Source organism: Narcine bancroftii, chromosome 8 (assembly GCF_036971445.1).
Source record: "Narcine bancroftii isolate sNarBan1 chromosome 8, sNarBan1.hap1, whole genome shotgun sequence".
In the NCBI taxonomy this organism is placed as follows: domain Eukaryota; kingdom Metazoa; phylum Chordata; class Chondrichthyes; order Torpediniformes; family Narcinidae; genus Narcine; species Narcine bancroftii.
In genome coordinates, this window is record NC_091476.1 from 178,467,497 (window position 1) to 178,480,674 (window position 13,178).

A 13,178-nucleotide genomic window follows, 5' to 3' on the forward strand; every position below is an offset into this window, starting at 1 on the left:
ATGCTAAATTCCAGCCCCATGTGATGAAAATAATGTTTTATCATTAGGAGGGCAAACCATGGGGTCATACTCAGAATAACTGGGCATTGGCCAGAGTGTTACAGACAGCCAGTTGGGCATGGAAAGCAGACTTTTACTTCAATCCCAGAAAAACCAAATACTCAAAATGTTCCAGCTGAGGCTGATTGCATTGTGGGAATTGAGAGAATCAAAGGGTATTCCAAATCCCAGAGGACAAAGATTTAAATTAATTGGAAGAAAAGTAGAGATAATGAAAATCTTTTTTTAATCCTACAAGCACTCATCAGTTTGAGATTAACCAGTACTTTGGGACTTTTCAAGATTGAGGTGTTTTGGACATTACAACCAATGCATTCATTGTCCCTGCAGCAATGATATTTAAGACCCCAGAATGCAAGCCATCAGCTTAAGTATATTATTTGCCTTCAACTGGCTCATTTGCTCCATCTTTAAGTGCCTTCTGCCATGTATATGGTTTTCATATATTGATTTAGAATCTCAAAAGCTGCAATCAAATTCCTCCTTTTCTTTCCTTGAAGAAGTCAAAGTGGACAAGAAAGCAATAAATTGTGAGCTCCTTTGCTGGAAGAAAGCAAGTGGTTTGGAGTAGCCGGGAGTTTGTGTGATTGACAGTGTTGCCACCATTTCTCTGGCTCAGTTTTGTGCTGTTCATTTTATGGAGTGGGATAAAGTGACTGCTCCAACAGAGTGCAGTGCTTCTGGTTTCAGGAATAGAACCTGCCAAGAAAAATCACGATACTGGAGAAACGCAGCAGGTCAAACTGCGGACTTTATATTGCAAAGATGCAGAACCAATGTTTCGGGCTTGAGCCCTTCATCGAAGTATGAGGAAAATGTGGGTAGGCGTCTGAATAAAATGGAGGGGGGAGGTGCCAGTCGACATTTCGCTCATACTTTGATGAAGGGCTGAACCCCAAAATGTTGGTTATATATCTTTATCTTTGCTATATAAAGTGCGCTGTTCGACCCGCTGATTTTCTCCAGCACTGTGTTTTACTTCAATCACGGTGTCTGTGGACTTTCGTGATTTTTACTACAGAAACTTCCAAGGTGCCTTAACAGAACACAAGGCTAGGAGAAGGAACAGTGGGACAGTAAATGCTGTGCCGGTGATGAAACAATGGTCAGCCCATGGCATCAGTCCAACTCTCAGATAAGGGGAGAAATAATAAAAATGAAAACAATTAAAATGACCCATGATAGGACCCTGGAAAAGTTTTAAAAAGAGGCTGAGGGTGAGGGACATTATTTTCAGCATGGTAGAAAGGTGGCTTGGAAGAATGGTTTTACCTGAACACTTCAGAGTTTTGGACATAATAAGGTCTCAGAAAAAAAAGTTGCTGTTTACCTAGAGTTTTAAAATTAGTTTATCACCAAGGAAGGTTGTGTAATCTGGCTTTCTTTATAGCAGTATATCACTTCCACGGTTTTACGTTAATGCAAACTTCTTTCTATAAAGCTATTGTTAAATTCAGACAGCCAAGTGGTGAAGGACAGTGATCCCTGCCAAGTCAATAGTTGCTCACTTTATTCCCACCGACTGACGTGTAGCCTCAAGTTAACCTCACAGCCCTCTTCCCAAATCTGATTCCATTTATATGAATACAACAAGTCACCGCATATAAACTTAATGGAATCCACAATATATAATCTCCTGAATGAGAAATAGAGAGACAGAATTGGAAAGAATGTCAGAGAGAAATTATATTTGGGCCAGAGTTAGTCAGTGTATAGAGGGCGAGAGAAAGAGAGGCTGAGTGAGCTTTACAGATCAAGTTTGAGACACAGAGAATGAAAGGAAGAACTAGTTGGAGAGTGATAAAGGGAAATCTTCTACTAAATAATAGTATTTCCTCCATGAAGCACTCACTACCAGCCTTAATGGTGTGTTCAGCTCTCAGGGGATTTGAACCCAGAACCTTTTGGACTCACAGGGAAACGATGTTGCAGACTGCACTGATAAGTTTTGCACATGGCTCATTGATTTCAGACAGGGCAGAATGATTTGAGTTTTAATTAGCCATGAATGCTTTTTCCAGGAAAAATAATTGCTGCTCTGTCTATTTGGACATTAGATGAGATAGCAATTGTCACCTGCATATCAGTAATGGAAAAGCTGGCCAGTTCAAGAGTTGCCTGCTCTGTGATCTACCTTCTGGCTTCCAGACAGGGAGTAAAAAGGAAAGTAAACCACTTTATCACCATTAAACTATCTAAAGTCTGTGGGTCCACTAAGCAAAAATGTGTGGCCAAAAATCTGAATGAAGCCTTTGAAGATGACTTGAGATGTATCAGTGCATCTGGTTCAGATTATGCCTTCCACAAGACATTGTTTAGTTCATTCAGAGTCTAAACCTTTAATTCAGTTTTTAAACTGCCCCCCTAAACTCGTATTCCACTTGAAGTAATCCCTATGCCATAAATGCTCTGTGATTAGTAAGGGATTGCTTAAGGTGGTATATGAGTGGAAAGAAAAAGGTTTGACAACCACTGTTTTAATTGTACCTAATTGACTTGGTTTCATAACTCCAAAGGAAATGGGCCCATGACAATTTTTCTCAAGCCAAATATTTGAGTAACAGTTGGGTCTAGGGCAGTGATTTTCAACCTTCCCTTCCCACTTACATCCCACCTTAAGGAATTCTTACTAATCACAGAGCATTTATGGCATAGGGATTACTTCAAGTGGGATGTGAGTTTAGGGGGCAGTTTGAAAACAACTGAAAACAATTTATAAATATAAACTGTAATAAGTAAATCAAAAATCATATTTGTTAAGAGCTCTTAACACATTGTGTGAATGCATTCTTACCAATTATGGGTTTAAAGTATTTAGTAAAGTTAATTAGGAAGCAAAACAAATAAATCAACATAGTTTAGACTGTCTCTTTGGCTTTGGCTTCGCGGACGAAGATTTATGGAGGGTGTAAATGTCCACGTAGTCTCTTTGGCTTGGTAATTGCAATTGTCCCCAGCTCTTCCATTTCCTGTGACAGCCCACCACCCTCTATCTGATGAAGGTGTCCTTTCAATTTTTCTTCTCTCCCCTTGAATCCATTCCCTCGAGTTTTAGGCTACCTTACCCTGAGATAAAATCTAGGATATATACATTATCTATGCTCTCACAATTTTCTAAGCCTTTATAAGGTTACCTCTCAGCCTCCTGGATGAAAAGTCCAGGGTGAAAACTGAGACCTGCTGATGAAGGCAGGGAACAGATTTCAGATGTATTGTCAGAGCACATATATGACATCACATATATTCCTTTTTCTTGTGGACATGGCAGAATTACCACTAATGGGTAGTGCAAAAAATAACTGCACGCATCAATGGTGGAGTAATGGAGGAAGAACTTTGCATTGGGTGTTTGCCAAGAAGAGAATTTAAAATCTACAGAGCAACGGGTTGTCATGATACTATGAGATTTTTAAAGAGAAAGTCGACAAATACTTTCAACCGATGGCCCGGCCTCTCACCAACCTGGCACCAGATTTCTGAAAGAAAAATATTTGATTCTGGCAGGATCCCTAATTATTAGTTAGACAGAGAAAATTATGCAAAGAAACTTTCTTAAACCTCCTTGAAAAAAATCCAACATTCTGATTCATGATGAAGAATCCCATGTCCAGCATCACTCACTCAACATGGAGAAGAAGCTCTTGGGCTGGTATCGTAAACCTCATCCATGCATTGAAGTAACACAGAATCACACCTCACACCCCACAAGTTACCTTCCCTATCAAATACTTTCTGCTTCATCTATGTAAGAGTCCTACATTGGCCTCATCAGTCACCTCACAACATAGGAAACTGCAGAAGATCCCAAGGGACGGTGGGAGGAAGAAGAACATGTCATTCTACAGGATGGAATACATCCTTGGATAATAAAGTGCTGACGTATCTCTCAATCCTTCAACACAGCTGTGACAGAGCACTGGGGGACTGCAGAGCACTGAGGGAGAGCACTGGGGACTGCAGTTCACAGCTGTGACAGAGCATTGGGGGACTGCAGAGCACTGAGGGAGAGCACTGGGGACTGCAGTTCACAGCTGTGACAGAGCACTGGGGGACTGCAGAGCACTGACGGAGAGCACTGGGGACTGCAGTTCACAGCTGTGACAGAGCACTGGGGGACTGCAGAGCACTGACGGAGAGCACTGGGGACTGCAGTTCACAGCTGTGACAGAGCACTGGGGGACTGCAGAGCACTGACGGAGAGCACTGGGGACTGCAGTTCACAGCTGTGACAGAGCACTGGGGGACTGCAGAGCACTGAGGGAGAGCACTGGGGACTGCAGTTCACAGCTGTGACAGAGCACTGGGGGACTGCAGAGCACTGACGGAGAGCACTGGGGACTGCAGTTCACAGCTGTGACAGAGCACTGGGGGACTGCAGAGCACTGACGGAGAGCACTGGGGACTGCAGTTCACAGCTGTGACAGAGCACTGGGGGACTGCAGAGCACTGAGGGAGAGCACTGGGGACTGCAGTTCACAGCTGTGACAGAGCACTGGGGGACTGCAGAGCACTGACGGAGAGCACTGGGGACTGCAGTTCACAGCTGTGACAGAGCACTGGGGGACTGCAGAGCACTGAGGGAGAGCACTGGGGACTGCAGTTCACAGCTGTGACAGAGCACTGGGGGACTGCAGAGCACTGACGGAGAGCACTGGGGACTGCAGTTCACAGCTGTGACAGAGCACTGGGGGACTGCAGAGCACTGACGGAGAGCACTGGGGACTGCAGTTCACAGCTGTGACAGAGCACTGGGGGACTGCAGAGCACTGACGGAGAGCACTGGGGACTGCAGTTCACAGCTGTGACAGAGCACTGGGGGACTGCAGAGCACTGAGGGAGAGCACTGGGGACTGCAGTTCACAGCTGTGACAGAGCACTGGGGGACTGCAGAGCACTGACGGAGAGCACTGGGGACTGCAGTTCACAGCTGTGACAGAGCACTGGGGGACTGCAGAGCACTGAGGGAGAGCACTGGCGACTGCAGTTCACAGCTGTGACAGAGCACTGGGGGACTGCAGAGCACTGAGGGAGAGCACTGGGGACTGCACTGGGAGACTGCAGAGCATTGGGGGACTACTCTGGGGGACTGCAGAGCACTGACGGAGAGCACTGGAGACTGCACTGGGGGACTGCTGATCACAGCTGTGACAGAGCACTGGGGGCTGCAGAGCACTGGGGGGGGCCACAGAGCACTGACGGAGAGCACTGGGGACTGCACTGGGGGACTGCTGATCACAGCTGTGACAGAGCACTGGGGGACTGCAGAGCACTGAGGGAGAGCACTGGGGACTGCAGTTCACAGCTGTGACAGAGCACTGGAGGACTGCAGAGCACTGAGGGAGAGCACTGGGGAATGCACTGGGAGACTGCAGAGCATTGGGGGACTACTCTGGGGGACTGCAGAGCACTGACGGAGAGCACTGGAGACTGCACTGGGGGACTGCTGATCACAGCTGTGACAGAGCACTGGTGGCTGCAGAGCACTGGGGGGGGCCACAGAGCACTGACGGAGAGCACTGGGGACTGCACTGGGGGACTGCTGATCACAGCTGTGACAGAGCACTGGGGGACTGCAGAGCACTGAGGGAGAGCACTGGGGACTGCAGTTCACAGCTGTGACAGAGCACTGGGGGACTGCAGAGCACTGAGGGAGAGCACTGGGGAATGCACTGGGAGACTGCAGAGCATTGGGGGACTACTCTGGGGGACTGCAGAGCACTGACGGAGAGCACTGGAGACTGCACTGGGGGACTGCTGATCACAGCTGTGACAGAGCACTGGGGGCTGCAGAGCACTGGGGGGGGCCACAGAGCACTGACGGAGAGCACTGGGGACTGCACTGGGGGACTGCTGATCACAGCTGTGACAGAGCACTGGGGGACTGCAGAGCACTGATGGAGAGCACTGGGGACTGCTCTGGGAGACTGCAGAGCATTGGGGGACTATACTGGGGGACTGCAGAGCACTGGGGGACTGCAGAACACAGCTGTGACAGAGCACTGGGGGACTGCAGATGATCCTTTGTTCAAGTTGAAGTTTATTATTATCTGATTGTACAAGTACAGCCCAGCGAAACAGTGTTCTCCGATCTTTGGTGCAGCACACCGCAAACATCGGTAGAAATGATACATATGCACAGCACTTATATAAATATTAAAATAAATACATATTATTGTAAAATAAATAGTTGAGTCACATTTTTGTATGAGCTGGTCATCAGTCCTTCTGCAGCCTCTCTGCCCAATGAAAGAAGCTGTTTCTCAGTTTGGTGGTGTAGCTGAAAGATGCGCAGGTGATAGAGGTCCACAGTAATTTTGCAAGTCCTCTTTAGACAATGATCCAGGTAAATCCAACCTTGGGTTCGGGAGTACCTGGTGATCCTCTCTGCCGATCTTATAGTCTTGTGGAATAATCTCTGATCTAATACTCTGCAGCAACCATACCCCACTGTGATGCAGCCATCCAATGGAGCTCCCTCAGGAAGTTGATAGAATGGTGGCTGGTGGGCTTGGCCGTCTGAGCCTTCTAAAGCACAGTCATTATGGCACCTTCCTGACAATTGAGGAGACGCTGTATGTCCAGGGTAGGTCACTTCTTAAGTGGACTCCAAGGAACTTGGTGATCTCTGCGCTCTCCACTATCAAGCTATTAATATGTAGTGGAGGGTGGTCGTCCCTGGTTCTCCTGAAGTTCATGATCAACTCCTTTGCCTTGCCCACATTGAGACTTGGGTTGTTATTCTCGCATCATTTCATGAGATTTTCACGACGACTCCGGTGTCCCTCTGTGAAAACATGGTGACTCTATCTAGTAATGACAGGTCTGTCAGGTTAACAGTGGATACAGATGAAACATTTAGAAATAAAAATCCAGGAAAAGATTGACAACTATTTCTGCAATTGTAGGCTCATACAGGAGAGCAAAACAAGTTTTAAACGAGATTTTATGAGACAGGTATGGTCAAAGCTGGAAGGCTCTGCCAGTGAAGTGGTGGAAGCAGATACAACAGCCATATTTAAGTGTTGTTCAGACAGACACAGGAACAGGCAGGATATGGAGGGCCATGACCACATAGAGGGATTTAAATTTGCATCATGTCCAGTATCAACACGATGGGCTGAAGTGTCTGCTCTTGCGTTTCATTGCTCTACTTTCTGTTCCCAGGTAGCAGTGGTGAAGTGCCAGTTAATGAAGAAGATGAAGGCTGTGCAGTTAACCAGTTATCATGGTTTTTATTAGCAGAAACTAGTGGTACCAGAATGAAAGGCAATGGGTACATATACAGTTATACCCAAGAGGAGTGTCTTAAGTGGTAGAGATAATACACGTCCAATGTCAGTAAAGCAGGGATAAGCACAGAGAGAGACTGACAGCTCAATATAGATTCACCAAAAGTTGAAAACCTTGATTGAGTTCTTTTAGTAAGGCAACATGCTCCTTAAGAAAGCTGAATTAGCCAATCAAGACTGGCTCCATCGTTGTGTGGCGACGGTAGCTTCAAAGCATCAGGATAGACGTCTATATAGAGGATCATTAAAACAGCCAAGAGGATCACTGGTGTGTCCCTTTCCTCTATCAACGACATCTTCAGGGAGCACTGTCTAAATAGAGTTCAAGAAATTACGGAAGATCCTTTCCATCCAGCGCATATCTTTAACCCACTACCATCAAGAAAGTGATACAGGAACATCAAAACCAGGATTGCCAGGCTGGGAAATAAATAGCTTCTTTCCACAGGGTGACTAATGAACAGTATCCTGGAACCATGTAAATCATCCCAAATGCAGTCAATCCCTGGTATCCAGCACCTATGGGGATTGGTAGATGCTGGATACAGGATAAATTAATTTTACAGTTACTTGAGATTGCATGTTGCATTTTTAGTGAACTAACATGTAGGGGACGCCAATTTTAAACTTTTGTATTTTTTTTACCTTTTTATTTTCTGCAATATTTTTGCCAGTTGCTTGAATTCTGGATAAAGGGGGATTTTACTATATTTACATTTAGTTACTTTGATTATTTATGTGATCTTTACGTACTGTGATTTGCATGTTTTGTGTATGCACCGTGGTCTGGAGAAACACTCTTCATCGCGTGGCATGTGTACAATGAGCAAATGGTCATCTGCAATGGATGTGGACAAAGTCAGAGTTTGGCTAATATGAAGTGACATGGTTTGAATTGGTTTACGTTAGGCTTTGTGAAACTGAGTGCTTCAATGAAGTGTGCATCACTGGAGTGCAGCAACCGCTTGAGACATTTATTCCTCAGCAGAATAATGGCAACTAACTTCACCAAACTTTCAAAAGTCTGCAAAAAGAAAGAAGAGAAAGCCAATTTGCCATGCAATGAAACCTGTAAAACATGCGAGGCGCTGGAGCTCTTGGAAGTCAGCTGACTTGCTTTTGAAGGGGTTCCCATCAGCAGCCAGCATGACACATGGACACCCTCCTGACGAAACTTTATACGAGTTTCAATCAAATGCTTTATCTCGTGTATCAGGCCATGTTCATTAACTCGTTGACTTGTGACTTACTCATCGAGCAAGATTTCAGCTGACTGCTTCATTGCCAACACAGGTCATTTCCGTTTTGGAAATGTGCTCCCTTCAGGATTTCAGCCAATTCCAGAGAGAAACTGGCCAACAGAATGAAACAATGAGTACAATCTAAATAGTCACCCGTTTAAGCATAGAAATTCAATTTCTTAGTGTGCCATCAAACAAGTGAGAAGAGCAACAGGTTAATGCACATATCAGTACCATAGATGGACAATATGAATGCAGATATCCCTAATATGGTTAATCACTGTGATCCATGCTCCTAAAGGACTGCCTAAAGAAATCTCTTGGTGCCTGCCCCATTGACCACCGCCAGTGGGCTGATATCGCCTCAAACCGTGCATCTTGGCGCCTCACAGTTCGGCAGGCAGCAACTTCCTTTGAAGAAGACCGCAGAGCCCACCTCACTGACAAAAGACAAAGGAGGAAAAACCCAACACCCAACCCCAACCCACCAATTTTCCCTTGAAACCGCTGCAACCGTGTCTGCCTTCCCGCACTGGACTTGTCAGCCACAAACGAGCCTGCAGCTGACGTGGACATTACCCCTCCCTAAATCTTCGTTCGCGAAGCCAAGCCAAAGAAGAAGATGCTCCTTCAGGATTGCAAGGCTTCTCCTGAAGTTAATTCCTAGTTAGATGAATGCACCGAGATGCAACTCCCAACCACACTGTCATTCATGCACAAGATTGATTTGATGTAACTAGTAACCAGTATCTACTGGTTTCTTGATCCTAACACATCTGAGATAGATGACAAATATAAAGTCCCATAATCTTCTGAAAAAATCAAAAAAGTGTAGATGCTGGAAATCTGAAATTGAGAGAGAAAATGCTAAAAACACTCAGAAGGTCAGACAGCCCCTGTGGAGAGAGAGGTTGGACAGCACCTGTGGAGAGAGAGGTCAGACAGTACCTGCAGAGAGAGAGGACAGACAGTACCTGTGGAGAGAGGACAGAAAGCACCTGTGGAGAGAGAGGACATACAGTACTTGTGGAGAGAGAGGACAGACAGTAACTGTGGAGAGAGAGAACAGACAGCGCCTGTGGAGAGAGAAGACAGACAGCACCTGTGGAGAGAGGACAGACAGCACCTGCGGATAGAGGTCAGACAGCACTTGGGAAGAGAGAGGTCAGAGAGCAGCTGTGGAGAGAGGGGTCAGACAGAAGTTGCAGAGAAGGTGGGGCAGGGATGGAGAAGACAAAAGCATAGATGACTTTGGAGGTAGACCAGAAATTGTCTGGTCAATGAGAAGGAGGACAACAGCACGGAGAAGTGCAATGTGTTGACTGATCTTCCATTTCCCTACCCATTTTTCCCTCACCTTCTCTGCCACTTAAACCCATTTGTTTCTTTCCCATTTCCAATGGAAAGTCTTTGCCCTGAAACATTAGGCTGGTTTCTTTTTCAACAGAAAGCTGACCTGCTCAAAGTTGCCTCCAGCATTTTCTGGTTTTTTTCCCCTTCAATCTTGCTCCAGAGGCAGTCCCTCAAGATGAAAGATATTTGGCTTTATGTGGTTTTGTGAGTTCCAAGGTCAATATGGGACCTGCAGACTCCCTGCAACATCTCCGTTACTCTACATTGTTCTCTGTAATGTAAATGCATTGATGTGCCAAAATCTTCTTATATAATGGGGAACTACCAAAGAATAGTTGCCCCACGTGGAATCAGCCCTGCCAGAAGCATGTCTCCAGGAACAGCCATGCTGCAAATTAATTTTACATTATTCCTTTATTTAAATTTTGTCCAGTTTCTGAGGGCCACACTAATACCCCTATGGTTAACTCTGCATTGGATTAATTCTTTAAGAGGAACTGAAAAGCTTCAGTTAGTATTTAGCTTTGTGCTTTTATTTGACTGCAGGTTTATGTCTTCAGGAAAGTGTGGATTACAATTTTTATTAAAACAAGTTGGATGCTGGAATGCAATTGAAATACATTGGAGAACTGTGCACAAAGTCATCTTGTCATAGTTCTCTTGGATTGCGTAATTATTTCACCCAAAACTTCAATTTCATCGAAGTGATAGTTCATCTTAAGGCCTGCAGCTCCACATCTCTGGAGATTTCTGAAGCCTTGCTCTCAACAAATGCTTCTTCTCAGCTTTATGTCTCTACCACTCAGAAAGATTATGCAAAGACCGTAAATATGAGGGTTGCAATCAGAATGTTAAAAGGGAAAAATTTTATACACAGATGAGAAAAAGTCAAAAATTTCAGGGTCACTTAATGTGCAATTTGTTGCCATCTTTAATCTTATAGGACAAAGCCATAACATTAAATCAAAATTAAAATGATGCTTTCTAATGAGGTTTGTTTAAGGTTGTTTCCCTTCAATGAAAAATTAAAAATAAGAGAAAGGAAAAGAAAAAAAAAATTTAATAAGAAAATAAGGGGGCAGCCAGAAGGATCCGGACCAAGCCATTGTTCCTCTCTCTGCAAACAACACAAGAAGACAACTTCGAATTTTGTTCTCTCTCTCAAAGATCTTTTGGCTTCATTTACCAAACAAACTGAATTTTGTTTATGTTCTTTGCTTTGGTTGAGATTGAAGTTTTGTGAGTCTTGTGTGTTTTGTGTGGGCTGGTTGGAAATATAACTTAGATTTTAATTGCATATGTTATATTTAGCCTGGGGAATTTATTAGTTTTACATTGTTACAGAAATTTGCTTAGTAACCAGTGGGCATTGTTATAAAAGGGGGGGACTTTGAATTAAAGTTTGAAGGTGAATTGTTTGTTAATAAAGTAATTGTTCATCTTTACCCCTGTGTGATATGCCTTCTTTGTGTTTGCTGGTTTGATCTTGTAACAAGAGGAAAACGGTTAGTGTCGTGGAGAGGAAAACAGTTAGTGTCGTGGAGAAGTTAAACGGTTAGTGTAGTGGAGAAGTAAAATGGTTGTGTAGTGGAGAGGTCAAATGGTTGTGTAGTGGAGGGTAAAATGGTTAGTGTAGTGGAGAGGTTAAGCAGTTAGTGTCGTGGAGAGTAAGATGGTTAGGGTCGTGGAGGGTAAAACGGTTAGTGTAGTGGAGAGGTTAAGCGGTTAGTGTCGTGGAGGTTAAGACAGTTAGTGTCGTGGATGGCTCTATGCTATTGCAGCACCAACAACCCAGTTTTGTATCCATCACTGTCTGTAAGAAGTTTGTATGTTCTCCCCATGTTTGTGTGGGTTTCCTCCAGGGGCACTGGTTTCACCTCACATTCCGAAGATCTACAGGGTGAAAGGTTAATTGGTCACACGTGTATTTGGGAGGTGTGGGCCCATGGACTGGGAGGGCCTGTTATTGTCTGCATCTCTAAATTTAAAAAAAAATCATATTTCATGTAATTCTGAGATAAACACAAGAGGAAGCCACATTTGGAAGAGAAAGAGATAATTTGCATTGATACCATTGAATTTCCATCAGAACATGTTTCAGTTGACAACTACAGAAAGGTTTTGGATAGGATGCTCCGATTACATTGGTGCTGGTGGAGGGAGGAATCATGTCAACTTACTGCTCATCATTGCATCTTGATTTAGTCCCTCCTCTGGCTGGAAGCACATTGTAAATCTGCCACTGAAATATTCAGTAGAACCTTCTGCCTTAGCTGGGAAAAGCTACAAGTTCAACACATCCTTTCTCCAAATTAACCCTCGATTGTGAACTTGTGTATCTTTACACAGCAAAAATGTCAATCACACCAACTCACTTGCACTGTCCACACATTAGAGGTATTTATTCTCCATCCCACAAGACCACACTCCTGGGAGAGCTGTGAGAGATATCAATCTAGGTCAATTTGGGATAAAATTTTTTGGGTATTCGCATCCCACTATGATTCTACAAATTGGAATTTATGGTTTAAAACTGGGCAGGTGGATATACTAATCAGTGGGCAGTGTTACCCATCCAGTATGCACACTGTAACTGAAGAAGGCAACAGGAAACCACTTCTGTATTTTTTCTCATGTAATCATGACTCAATAGTAACTATGATCTCAGCTCAAAGATGGACCCTCACCGAAGGGGAACAGGGGAGGCAACAACTCCAATTCGAGGGTCAGAGATCGTGACAGATAGAGAGACAGTATCGCCCACAGCAAATGACAAGGCACCTGAATGAATGAATTATGAAGAAAATGATTAGATATTCCTGGGCCAGATATTTCCACGAGGGAGTCTGAAAACTGCCATGAGGTACCAATCTTAATGAATCGTCACACTAAAGGTGATTCTTGTCTCTAATGGAGCAAGCGTGGTTATTGAAGGTTACTGTCGAAATTACATGTCACAGTAACAATCTCCCTGACATTTTATCTGAAACGTTTAAAACTGTGCAGCACTTCAAGGGCAAGATAAAGGCAACGAAAGGATGAACTAGGTAATCATTGAGAATCTTGGGAAATTCAACCCAGTCAGTGATGTTGATCAACTTGTAATAGCAGCTGTACATGAAGTCTGCTGCAAAATTGTGCAATCATAGAGCGAGCGACCCAGTCGGTGCTGGGGACACTGACTGGTCCCGGTGCTGGGTCAATGTTTCAAGGCAATGATTTATTTTGTCTTTCA

The 13,178-nt window shown here is 44.4% G+C and overlaps 1 protein-coding gene across 10 annotated transcripts in view; it reads right to left on the reverse strand.

Annotated features, from left to right (window-relative positions):
- alg9 (ALG9 alpha-1,2-mannosyltransferase) overlaps positions 1-13,178 on the reverse strand; it is a 253,304-nt gene that overhangs the window by 71,042 nt on the left and 169,084 nt on the right. The gene's annotated exons all lie outside the window — the stretch shown is intronic.